Source organism: Bombina bombina, chromosome 7, assembly GCF_027579735.1.
Source record: "Bombina bombina isolate aBomBom1 chromosome 7, aBomBom1.pri, whole genome shotgun sequence".
NCBI lineage: Eukaryota > Metazoa > Chordata > Amphibia > Anura > Bombinatoridae > Bombina > Bombina bombina.
The window spans coordinates 114,185,794-114,199,245 of record NC_069505.1 but is presented as its reverse complement, the minus strand read 5'-3'; positions in this window follow the sequence as shown (position 1 = coordinate 114,199,245).

Here is a 13,452-nt window from a genome sequence, read left to right as displayed (position 1 = left end):
CTGGGTGTCCAATCAATGTTTTTTGGTTCCATTTCCCTGTTGCAACAAATTATCTCCGGGTTTCTAAAATCAATGCCTTACCGGTAATCTATTGTTCAAAAGGATGCCATATGTCCTCTTTCCTGCTGTTGTTTCTGTTGAGGGTCCTGGAGCCTCTTATAAAAAGGCCGAAGGAGAAAGAAGTGTACTGGGTGTCCAATGAATGTTTTTTTCTATTTCCGGTTTCCTAAAAATTATCTCTGGGTTTCTAAAATCAATGCTGTACCTGTACTCTATTGTTCAAAAGGATGCCATATGTCCTCTTTCCTGCTGCTGTTTCATATGAGGGTCCTGGACCCTCTTATAAAAAGGCTGAAGTAGAAAGAAGTGTACTGGGTGTCCATCCAATCATTTTTTTGGTTCAATTTCCCGGTTCCAACAAATTATCTCTGGTTTTCTAAAATCAATGCTGTACCTGTACTCTATTGTTCAAATGGATGCCATATGTCCTCTTTCCTGCTGTTGTTTCATATGAGGGTCCTGGAGCCTCTTATAAAAAGGCTGAAGTAGAAAGAAGTGTACTGGGTGTCCAATCATTTTTTGGGTTCAATTTCCCGGTTGCAACAAATTATCTCCGGGTTTCTAAAATCAATGCCTTAACTGTAATCTATTTTTCAAAAGGATGCCATATGTCCTCTTTCCTGCTGTTGTTTCTGTTGAGGGTCCTGGACCCTCTTATTAAAAGGCAGAAGGAGAAAGAAGTGTACTGGGTGTCCAATCAATGTTTTTTTCTATTTCACGTTTCCTAAAAATTATCTCCGGGTTTCTAAAATCAATGCTTTACCTGTACTCTATTGTTCAAAAGGATGCCATATGTCCTCTTTCCTGCTGTTGTTTCATATGAGGGTCCTGGAGCCTCTTATAAAAAGGCTGAAGTAGACAGAAGTGTACTGGGTGTCCATCCAATCATTTTTTTGGTTCAATTTCCCGGTTGCAACAAATTATCTCTGGGTTTCTAAAATCAATGCTGTACCTCTACTCTGTTGTTCAAAAGGATGCCATATGTCCTCTTTCCTGCCATTGTTTCATATGAGGGTCCTGGAGCCTCTTATAAAAAGGCTGAAGTAGAAAGAAGTGTACTGGGTGTCCAATCATTTTTTGGGTTCAATTTCCCGGTTGCAACAAATTATCTCCGGGTTTCTAAAATCAATGCCTTAACTGTAATCTATTTTTCAAAAGGATGCCATATGTCCTCTTTCCTGCTGTTGTTTCTGTTGAGGGTCCTGGAGCTTCTTATAAAAAGGCCGAAGGAGAAAGAAGTGTACTGGGTGTCCAATCAATGTTTTTTTCTATTTCCCGTTTCCTAAAATTATCTCCGGGTTTCTAAAATCAATGCCTTACTGGTAATCTATTGTTCAAAAGGATGCCATATGTCCTGTTTCCTGCTGTTGTTTCTGTTGAGGGTCCTGGAGCCTCTTATAAAAAGGCCGAAGGAGAAAGAAGTGTACTGGTCGTCCAATCAATATTTTTTTCTATTTTCTGTTTCCTAAAAATTATTTCCGGGTTTCTAAAATCAATGCCTTACCGGTAATCTATTGTTCAAAAGGATGCCATATGTCCTCTTTCCTGCTGTTGTTTCTGTTGAGGGTCCTGGAGCCTCTTATAAAAAGGCTGAAGGAGAAAGAAGTGTACTGGGTGTGCAATCAATGTTTTTCTCTATTTCCCGTTTCCTAAAAATTATCTCCGGGTTTCTAAAATCAATGCCTTTCCGGTAATCTATTGTTCAAAAGGATGCCATATGTCCTCTTTCCTGCTGTTGTTTCTGTTGAGGGTCCTGGACCCTCTTATAAAAAGGCTGAAGGAAGTGTACTGGGTGTCCAATCAATGTTTTTTTCTATTTCCCGGTTGCAACAAATTATCTCAGGGTTTCTAAAATCAATGCCTTACCGGTAATCTATTGTTCAAAATGATGCCATATGTCCTCTTTCCTGCTGTTGTTTCTGTTGAGGGTCCTGGACCCTCTTATAAAAAGGCCGAAGGAGAAAGAAGTGTACTGGGTGTCCAATCAATGTTTTTTTCTATTTCCCGGTTGCAACAAATTATCTCCGGGTTTCTAAAATCAATGCCTTACCGGTAATCTATTGTTCAAAAGGATGCCATATGTCCTCTTTCCTGCTGTTGTTTCTGTTGAGGGTCCTGGACCCTCTTTTAAAAAGGCAGAAGGAGAAAGAAGTGTACTGGTGTCCAATCAATGTTTTTTTCTATTTCACGTTTCCTAAAAATTATCTCTGGGTTTCTAAAATCAATGCTTTACCTGTACTCTATTGTTCAAAAGGATGCCATATTTCCTCTTTCTTGCTGCTGTTTTTGTTGAGGGTCCTGGACCCTCTTATAAAAAGGCAGAAGGAGAAAGAAGTGTACTGGGTGTCCAATCAATGTTTTTTTCTATTTCCCGGTTGCAACAAATTATCTCCGGGTTTCTAAAATCAATGCCTTACCGGTAATCTATTGTTCAAAAGGATGCCATATGTCCTCTTTCCTGCTGTTGTTTCTGTTGAGGGTCCTGGACCCTCTTATAAAAAGGCAGAAGGAGAAAGAAGTGTACTGGGTGTCCAATCAATGTTTTTTTCTATTTCACGTTTCCTAAAAATTATCTCCGGGTTTCTAAAATCAGTGCTTTACCTGTACTCTATTGATCAAAAGGATGCCATATGTCCTCTTTCCTGCTGCTGTTTTTGTTGAGGGTCCTGGACCCTCTTATAAAAAGGCCGAAGGAGAAAGAAGTGTACTGGGTGTCCAATCAATGTTTTTTTCTATTTCCCGTTTCCTAAAAATTATCTCTGGGTTTCTAAAATCAATGCTGTACCTGTACTCTATTGTTCAAAAGGATGCCATATGTCCTCTTTCCTGCTGTTGTTTTTGTTGAGGGTCCGGGACCCTCTTATAAAAAGGCCGAAGGAGAACGACCTGTACTGTACTGGGTGTCCAAGCATGGTTTTTTGTTCAATTGCACAGTTCGTAAAAAATATCTCCGTGTAACTAAAATCAATGCCATACCTATACTCTATTGTTCAAAAGGATGGCATATGTGGAGTTTCATTCTGTTGTGGCTGTTGAGGGTCATGGGCCATCGTATAAAACGTGTGAAGGAGAACGATCTGTACTGCCTTGCTGCTCCTTTTAGGCAGGCCAGCTCTTTGCATACATGCCCACAGACTCTGTAACGGATGCCTCTTTTAGGGAGAGGTGCAGCCATAATGCAGGGTCAGAACCTCTGCCTGCAACTGGTATACTCGATTTTGCGAAAGGAAGTAATATATTATATATATTTTGTTGAGGGTAATCATGATGGCCATGTAGACCACCCCCGAGAGGCCTTGAAGTAACAGGGATGAAAGTGCTAAGAATAGTACTACTTTAAACAAACGAGTTAGCCATGGGTCTTAGTCCAAGACCGCATGGCTTTTTTTTGGGTTGGGTGCGGCTAATCATGAAGGCCATATAGACCTCCCACCATTCGGTGTTGTATCAGGTATTAAACTAATAAGAACAGTACTACCAAAATACAGCCGATTAATAACGGGCTATCAAGATCCAAGGTTTTATTGTTGTATTTTGTTAGGATAATCATGATGGCCATGTAGACCACCCCCGAGAGGCCTGGAAGTAACATGGATGAAAGTGCTAAGAATAGTACTACTTTAAACAAACGAGTTAGCCATGGGTCTTAGTCCAAGACCTCATGGCTTTTTTTTGGGTTGGGTGCGGCTAATCATGCAGGCCATATAGACCTCCCACCATTCGGTGTTGTATCAGGTATTAAACTAATAAGAACAGTACTACCAAAATACAGCCAATTAATAACGGGCTATCAAGAGCCAAGGTTTTATTGTTGTATTTTGTTAGGATAATCATGAAGGCCATGTAGACCACCCCTGAGAGGCCTGGAAGTAACAGGGATGAAAGTGCTAAGAATAGTACTACTTTAAACAAACGAGTTAGCCATGGATCTAATTCCAAGACCGCATGGCTTTTTTTTGGGTCTGGTGCGGCTAATCATGAAGGCCATATAGACCTCCCACCATTCGGTGTTGTATCAGGTATTAAACTAATAAGAGCAGTACTACCAAAATACAGCCGATTAACGGGCTATCAAGAGCCAAGGTTTTATTGTTGTATTTGGTTAAGATAATCATGATGGCCATGTAGACCACCCCCAAGAGGCCTGGAAGTAACATGGATGAAAGTGCTAAGAATAGTACTACTTTAAACAACCGAGTTAACCATGGGTCTTAGTCCAAGACCGCATGGCTTTTTTTTGGGTTGGGTGCAGCTAATCATGCAGGCCATATAGACCTCCCACCATTCAGTGTTGTATCAGGTATTAAACTAATAAGAACAGTACTACCAAAATACAGCCGATTAATAACGGGCTATCAAGATCCAAGGTTTTATTGTTGTATTTTGTTAGGATAATCATGATGGCCATGTAGACCACCCCCGAGAGGCCTGGAAGTAACATGGATGAAAGTGCTAAGAATAGTACTACTTTAAACAAACGAGTTAGCCATGGGTCTTAGTCCAAGACCTCATGGCTTTTTTTTGGGTTGGGTGCGGCTAATCATGCAGGCCATATAGACCTCCCACCATTCGGTGTTGTATCAGGTATTAAACTAATAAGAACAGTACTACCAAAATACAGCCAATTAATAACGGGCTATCAAGAGCCAAGGTTTTATTGTTGTATTTTGTTAGGATAATCATGAAGGCCATGTAGACCACCCCTGAGAGGCCTGGAAGTAACAGGGATGAAAGTGCTAAGAATAGTACTACTTTAAACAAACGAGTTAGCCATGGGTCTAATTCCAAGACCGCATGGCTTTTTTTTGGGTCTGGTGCGGCTAATCATGAAGGCCATATAGACCTCCCACCATTCGGTGTTGTATCAGGTATTAAACTAATAAGAACAGTACTACCAAAATACAGCCGATTAACGGGCTATCAAGAGCCAAGGTTTTATTGTTGTATTTGGTTAAGATAATCATGATGGCCATGTAGACCACCCCCAAGAGGCCTGGAAGTAACATGGATGAAAGTGCTAAGAATAGTACTACTTTAAACAACCGAGTTAACCATGGGTCTTAGTCCAAGACCGCATGGCTTTTTTTTGGGTTGGGTGCAGCTAATCATGCAGGCCATATAGACCTCCCACCATTCAGTGTTGTATCAGGTATTAAACTAATAAGAACAGTACTACCAAAATACAGCCGATTAACGGGCTATCAAGAGCCAAGGTTTTATTGATGTATTTTGTTAGGATAATCATGATGGCCATGTAGACCACCCCCGAGAGGCCTGGAAGTAACAGCGATGAAAGTGCTAAGAATAGTACTACTTTAAACAAACGAGTTAGCCATGGGTCTTAGTCCAAGACCGCATGGCTTTTTTTTGGGTTGGGTGCGGCTAATCATGAAGGCCATATAGACCTCCCACCATTCGGTGTTGTATCAGGTATTAAACTAATAAGAACAGTACTACCAAAATACAGCCGATTAATAACGGGCTATCAAGAGCCAAGGTTTTATTGTTGTATTTTGTTAGGATAATCATGATGGCCATGTAGACCACCCCCGAGAGGCCTGGAAGTAACAGGGATGAAAGTGCTAAGAATAATACTACTTTAAACAAACGAGTTAGCCATGGGTCTTAGTCCAAGACCTCATGGCTTTTTTTTGGGTTGGGTGCGGCTAATCAGGAAGGCCATATAGACCTCCCACCATTCGGTGTTGTATCAGGTATTAAACTAATAAGAACAGTACTACCAAAATACAGCCAATTAACGGGCTATCAAGAGCCAAGGTTTTATTGTTGTATTTGGTTAAGATAATCATGATGGCCATGTAGACCACCCCCAAGAGGCCTGGAAGTAACAGGGATGAAAGTGCTAAGAATAGTACTACTTTAAACAACCGAGTTAGCCATGGGTCTTAGTCCAAGAACGCATGGCTTTTTTTTGGGTTGGGTGCGGCTAATCATGCAGGCCATATAGACCTCCCACCATTCGGTGTTGTGTCAGGTATTAAACTAATAAGAACAGTACTACCAAAATACAGCCAATTAAGGGGCTATCAAGAGCCAAGGTTTTATTGCTGTATTTTGTTAGGATAATCATGATGGCCATGTAGACCACCCCGAGAGGCCTGGAAGTAACAGGGATGAAAGTGCTAAGAATAGTACTACTTTAAACAAACGAGTTAGCCATGGGTCTTAGTCCAAGACCGCATGGCTTTTTTTTGGGTTGGGTGCGGCTAATCATGCAGGCCATATAGACCTCCCACCATTCGTTGTTGTAACAGGTATTAAACTAATAACAACAGTACTACTTAACACAACCTAGTTACCATGGGTCCCAGAGCATATGTTTTATTATTATATTTTGTAAGGGTAATCATGCAGGCCATATAGACCTCCCACCATTCGGTGTTGTAACAGGTATTAAACTAATAACAACAGTACTACTTAACACAACCTAGTTACCATGGGTCCCAGAGCATATGTTTTATTATTATATTTTGTAAGGGTAATCATACAGGCCATATAGACCTCCCCCGATAGGGTGAGTAACAGGTATTGAAATGCTAAGAACAGTACTACTCAACACAAACTTACCATGGGTCCCAGAGCATATGTCTTATTATTATATTTTGTTAGGGTAATCATGCAGACCATATAGACCTCCACCGATAGGGTGAGTAACAGGTATTAAAATGCTAAGAATAGTACTACTTAACACAACCTAGTTACCATGGGTCCCAGACCGTATGTTTAATTATTATACTTTGTCAGGGTAATTATATATCTAACAAATCTATCTATTTATCTTCTGTCAATTCTATCTAACTATCAATCCATGTATATCTATCTATCCTATCTATCTATCTTCTGTCCGGACTGTTTTGAGACAGCCACTTGTGTTTTGGACAAATTTGAAGTAGGAGGACAGACCAATCACAGGGATTAAACTGGGAAGAATAGTAATACTTAAGAAAACCTAGTTATACCAGAACCACCATGGGTCCCAGACCACATGTTTTGTTGTTATAGTTAGTCAGGGTAATCATGCAGGCCATATAGACCTCCCCCGATAGGTGGAGTAACAGGGATTAAAGTGCTTTGAAAAGTACTACTTAACACAACCTAGTTACCATGGGTCCCAGACCGCGTGTCTTGTTGTTATACTTTGTAAGGTAATAATGCAGGCCATATAGACCACCCCCGATAGGAGGAGTTACAGGGATGAAAGTGCTAAGAATAGTACTACTTTACACAACCGAGTTACCATGGGTCCCAGACCGCATGTTTAATTATTATACTTTGTCAGGGTAGTTATATATTTAACAAATCGATCTATTTTTCTTCTATCGATTCTATCTAACTATCAATCTATGTATATCTATCTATCCTATCTATCTTCTGTCCGGACTGTTTTGAGACAGCCACTTGTGTTTTGGACAAATTGGAAGTAGGAGGACAGACTAATCATCTTCTTCCATCTCCGGGTTCCAAAAATTAAGGCCATATAGATCTCCCCCGATAGGGGGAGTAACAGGTTGTAGTAAACTGCTAAGAATAGTACTACTTAACACACCAGGGGCACAGACCGCATGTCTTATTGTTATACTCTGTCAGGGAAATTATATATATTTCAAATCTATCTATTTGTCTATCAAATCGATCTAACTATCAAACATATCTATCAAATGTAGATTGCATCTATTGATCGATGTAATTCGTATCTATAAAATGTATATTACATATTTTGGTTGATGTAATTCGTATCTATCAAATGTATATTACATCTTTGGATCGATAACATTCGTATCTATCAAATGGATATTGCATCTATTGATCTATGTAATTCGTATCTATCAAATGTATATTGCATCTATGATCTATGTCATTTGTATCGATCATATGTATATTGCATCGATTGAGCTATGTAATCTATGTATCTATCTATCAAATCTATCCATCTCGTGGTTGTGCAAATGGACTGTTTGCGGTTGTTTGCGGTGCGTTACACTTGGAGTTTGCTCTGTCACTGTGAAGCGGGCGTAACCCTTACACTACCTGATAGATACAACATCATAACTGATGTTTTAAAGCACGTTATTGCAAACAATTTGGGAATGTTAGGTGATTTAGGACCTTTATGGGTTAAAAGCAGACTCTGCATCAACTATTTAATTTTCCATGGGAGTTTTGCCAGGGATCCCCCTCCAGCATGCCACAGTCCCGGTGTTAGTCCCCTTGAAACAACTTTTCCATCACTATTGTGGCCAGAAAGAGTCCTTGTAGGTTTTAAAGTTTGCCTGCCTATTGAAGTCAATGGCGGTTCGCGCGGTTCGCCGGTTCGCGAACAATACCGGAAGTTTGAGTCCGCCGTTCGCAACATCACTAATCTACATACATACACATATTTAGACGTATTTATATGTATAAATACAATATAGCCGTTTGCGGTCAAACACCTTGTCATAAACCCTAAACCTTTTTTTAACAATTATCACCTAGATTACAAGTTTTGCATTGCAGCGTGTAACGCTGAAAATATGGCATTTTCAGCGTTAAAACAGCACTGCAGCTATTACAAGTGTTGTCGGTATAGGTGTACCGCACACCTTTTAGCCTGTAACGCAACGTCAGTCCCGCACACGTAAAAATTACGTTGTTTCATGGGATTCCCATAGCGCCGGTATTACGAGTTTTGCGGTACAGCTAAAAAGTGAGCGTTACAGCCTAAAACTACAAGATCTGTACTGCCATCTGAAGTCAGTAGTTATGAGTTTTACGCTACAAAGCTGCAACATAAAACTCATAACTAAACTGCTACAAAGTACAGTAACACCCATAAACTATCTATTAACCCCTAAACCGAGGCCCTCCCGCATCACAAACACTATAATACATTTTTTAACTCCTAATCTGCCGCTCCCAACATCACCGCCACTAAAAAAATGTATAAACCCCTATTCTGCCGCTCTCCGACATTGTCGCCACTATACTAAACTTATTAACCCCTAAACCACCACCTTCCTGCATCGCAAACACTATTTCAATTTTATTAACACCTAGGGGGGTAGTTATCAAGCCGTCTACGTTTCTGCCTTCGCCGGCCCAATACGCCCGCCTAAGCTCGCCTACCTTCGCCGCCGCGGACCTTGAATACGTTCGCCTAAGTTATCAAGTAAAGCTGTCAAAAAGCCGCGGGGCGATGAGCAGCGGACTGTGAGAGTTATCACTCATCTGATCTCGCTGCTCTTCGGCTGTTTGACAGCTTTCTTGCTAGCCTGTCACTAAGCACCCACACTAAACTGCACTGTTCTACCCCCTATACCGGCGCCCACGGAGCCCCCCGCAACTAAATAAAGTTACTAACCCCTAAACCTCCGCTCCTAGACCCTGCCGCAACTCTTATAAATGTATTAACCCCTAAACCACTGCTCCTGGACACCGCTGCCACCTACATTATACCTAGTAACCCCTATCCTGCCCCCCCTATACCGTCGTCCTCTATAATAAAATTATTAACCCCTATCCTGCTGATCCCGCACCTCGCCGCAACTAAATAAATAGTTTAACCCCTAAACCGCCACTCCCTGAACCCGCCGCAACCTATATTAAACCTATTAACCCCTATCCTGCCCCCCCTACACCGTCGTCACCTATAATACATTTATTAACCCCTATCCTGCCCCCCACTACACCGCCGCCACTGTAATAAAATTATTAACCCCTAAACCTAAGTCTAACACTAACCCTAACGCCCCCCTAACTTAAATATTAATTAAATAAATCTAAATCATATTTCTATTATTAACTAAATTAATCCTATTTAAAACTAAATACTTACCTGTAAACTAAACCCTAAGATAGCTATAATGTAATTAATAATTACATTGTAGCTATCTTAGGATTTATATTTATTTTACAGGTAACTTTGTATTTATTTTAGCTAGTTAGAATAGTTATTAAATAGTTATTAACTATTTAATAACTACCTAGCTAAAACAAATACAAAATTACCTGTAAAATAAATCCTAACCTAAGTTACAATTAAACCTAATACTACACTATCATTAAATTAATTAAATAAACTACCTACAAATAACTACAATTAAATACAATTACATAAACTAACTAAAGTACAAAAAATTAAAAAATAAGTTACAAACATTTTAAAAATATTACAACAATTTTAAGCTACTTACACCTAATCTAAGCCCCCTAATAAAATAACAAACCCCCCCAAAATAAAAAAATGCCCTACCCTATTCTAAATTAAATAAAGTTCAAAGCTCTTTTACCTTACCAGCCCTTAAAAGGGCCATTTGTGGGGGCATGCCCCAAAAAGTTCAGCTCTTTTACCTGTAAAAGAAAAATACAACCCCCCCCAATGTTAAAACCCACCACCCACATACCCCTAATCTAACCCAAACCCCCCTTACAAAAACCTAACACTAATCCCCTGAAGATCATCCTACCTTGAGTCGTCTTCCGATCAGCCAATAGAATGCGAGCTCAATCTGATTGGCTGATTCCATCAGCCAATCAGATTTTTCCTACCTTAATTCTGATTGGCTGATAGAATCCTATCAGCCAATCGGAACTGAGGGGACGCCATCTTGGATGACGTCCCTTAAAGGAGCCTTCATTCGTCATAGTCCGTTGGTGAAGAAGGAGGTTCCGCGTCGGCGGGAGGAAGATTCAAGACCCAGCTTGGAAGATGACATCGCAAGGATAGAAGACCTCTTCAGCGCCTCTTAGAAGATGACATCGCCCGGATCGAAGACTTCTTCAGCGCCGCCTGGATGATGACTTCATCGGATGGAAGATTTCTTCAGCGCCGCTTGGAGGATTAACTTCTTCCGCTCCGGATGTCCACTTCGGTTCCATCGCTGCTCGGCTGAGTGAAGACGACTCAAGGTAGGATGATCTTCAGGGGATTAGTGTTAGGTTTTTGTAAGGGGGGTTTGGGTTAGATTAGGGGTATGTGGGTGGTGGGTTTTAACGTTGGGGGGGGTTGTATTTTTCTTTTACAGGCAAAAGAGCTGAACTTTTTGGGGCATGCCCCCACAAATGGCCCTTTTAAGGGCTGGTAAGGTAAAAGAGCTTTGAACTTTATTTAATTTAGAATAGGGTAGGGCATTTTTTTATTTTGGGGGGGGTTGTTATTTTATTAGGGGGCTTAGATTAGGTGTAAGTAGCTTAAAATTGTTGTAATATTTTTAAAATGTTTGTAACTTATTTTTTTATTTTTTGTAACTTAGCTTTTTTATTTTTTGTACTTTAGTTAGTTTATGTAATTGTATTTAATTGTAGTTATTTGTAGGTAGTTTATTTAATTAATTTAATGATAGTGTAGTATTAGGTTTAATTGTAACTTAGGTTAGGATTTATTTTACAGGTAATTTTGTATTTCTTTTAGCTAGGTAGTTATTAAATAGTTAATAACTATTTAATAACTATTCTAACTAGCTAAAATAAATACAAAGTTACCTGTAAAATAAATATAAATCCTAAGATAGCTACAATATAATTATTATTTATATTGTAGCTATCTTAGGGTTTATTTTACAGTTAAGTATTTAGTTTTAAATAGGAATAATTTTTTTTAAGTATAGTGTAGTGTTAGGTGTAATTGTAACTTAGGTTAGTTTTTATTTTACAGGTTAATTTCTCTTTATTTTAGCTAGGTAGCTATTAAATAGTTAATAACAATTTAATAGCTATTGTACCTAGTTAAAATAAATTGAAAGTTACCTGTAAAATAAAAATAAATCCTAACATAGCTAGAATATAATTATTATTTATATTGTAGCTATATTAGGGTTTATTTTAAAGGTAAGTATTTAGTTTTAAATAGGATTAATTTAGTTAATAATAAAAATATGATTTAGATTTATTTAATTAATATTTAAGTTAGGGGGGCGTTAGGGTTAGTGTTAGACTTAGGTTTAGGGGTTAATAATTTTATTACAGTGGCGGCGGCGTAGTGGGGGGCAGGATAGGGGTTAATACATTTATTATAGGTGGCGACGGTGTAGGGGGGGCAGATTAGGGGTTAATAAATTTATTATAGGTGGCGACGGTGTAGGGGGGGCAGGATAGGGGTTAATACATTTAATATAGGTTGCGGCGGGTTCAGGGAGCGGCGGTTTAGGGGTTAATACATTTATTATAGTTGCGGTGGGCTCCGGGAGCGGCGGTTTAGGGGTTAATACATTTATTATAGTTGCGGTGGGCTCCGGGAGCGGCGGTTTAGGGGTTAATATGTATAGAGTAGCTTGCGGTGGGCTCCGGGAGTGGCGGTTTAGGGGGTAATAACTTTATTTAGTTGCGGCGGTGTAGGGGGGACAGATTAGTGGTGTTTAGACTCGGGGTACATTTTAGAGTGTTAGGTGTAGACAGCTCCCATTGGAATGAATGGGATGTCTGGCAGCAGCGAACTTGTACTTTCGCTATGGTCAGACTCCCATTGATTCCTATGGGATCCGCCGCCTCCAGGGGTGGCGGTTTGAAAACCAGGTACGCTGGGCCGTAAAAGTGCCGAGCGTACCTGCTAGTTTTTTGATAACTAGCAAAAGTAGTGAGAATGTGCCGCACTTGTGTGCGGAACATCTGGAGTGACGTAAGAATCGATCTGTGTCGGACTGAGTCCGGCGGATCGAAGCTTACGTCACAAAATTCTACTTTTGCCGGTCTGGAGCCTTTGATAACTAAGACGAATCAGCCTCGCCACAAATACGCTGCAGAATTCCAGCGTATTTGAGGTTGACGGCTTGATAACTAGGCCCCCTAATCTGCTGTCCGCCCACACCGCTGCTATAATAAACCTATTAATCCCTAAACCACAAGCCCTCACAACAAAATATACTAAAATAAACTATTAACCCCTAAACCGAAAGCCCCCCACAACAAAATAAACTAATTTAAACTAGTAATCCCTAAACCTAACGACCCCCTAACTTTATATTAAAATTACAATTTCCCTATCTTAAATTAAAACTTACCTGTCAAATTAAAAATATTATTAATTTTAAACTAACAATTAAACTATTATAATTATTAAACTAAAATTAAACTAACTACCAATTAAATAAAACTAAACTACCAATAAAAAAATCCTAACACTACTCTAAAAATTACAAAAAGTATTTAATTACAAAAAATAAAAACTAACTAAATTACAAAAAAAACATTAAATTACAAAAAATAACAAACAAATTATCAAAAATAAAAAAGAATTACACCTAATCTAATAGCCCTTTCAAAATAAAAAAGCCCCCCCCCAAAATAAAAAAAAACCCTAGCCTACAATAAACTACCAATGGCCCTTAAAAGGGCTCTTTTACCTGTAAAAAAAATACAAACACCCCCAACAGTAAAACCCACCACCCAACCAACCCCCCA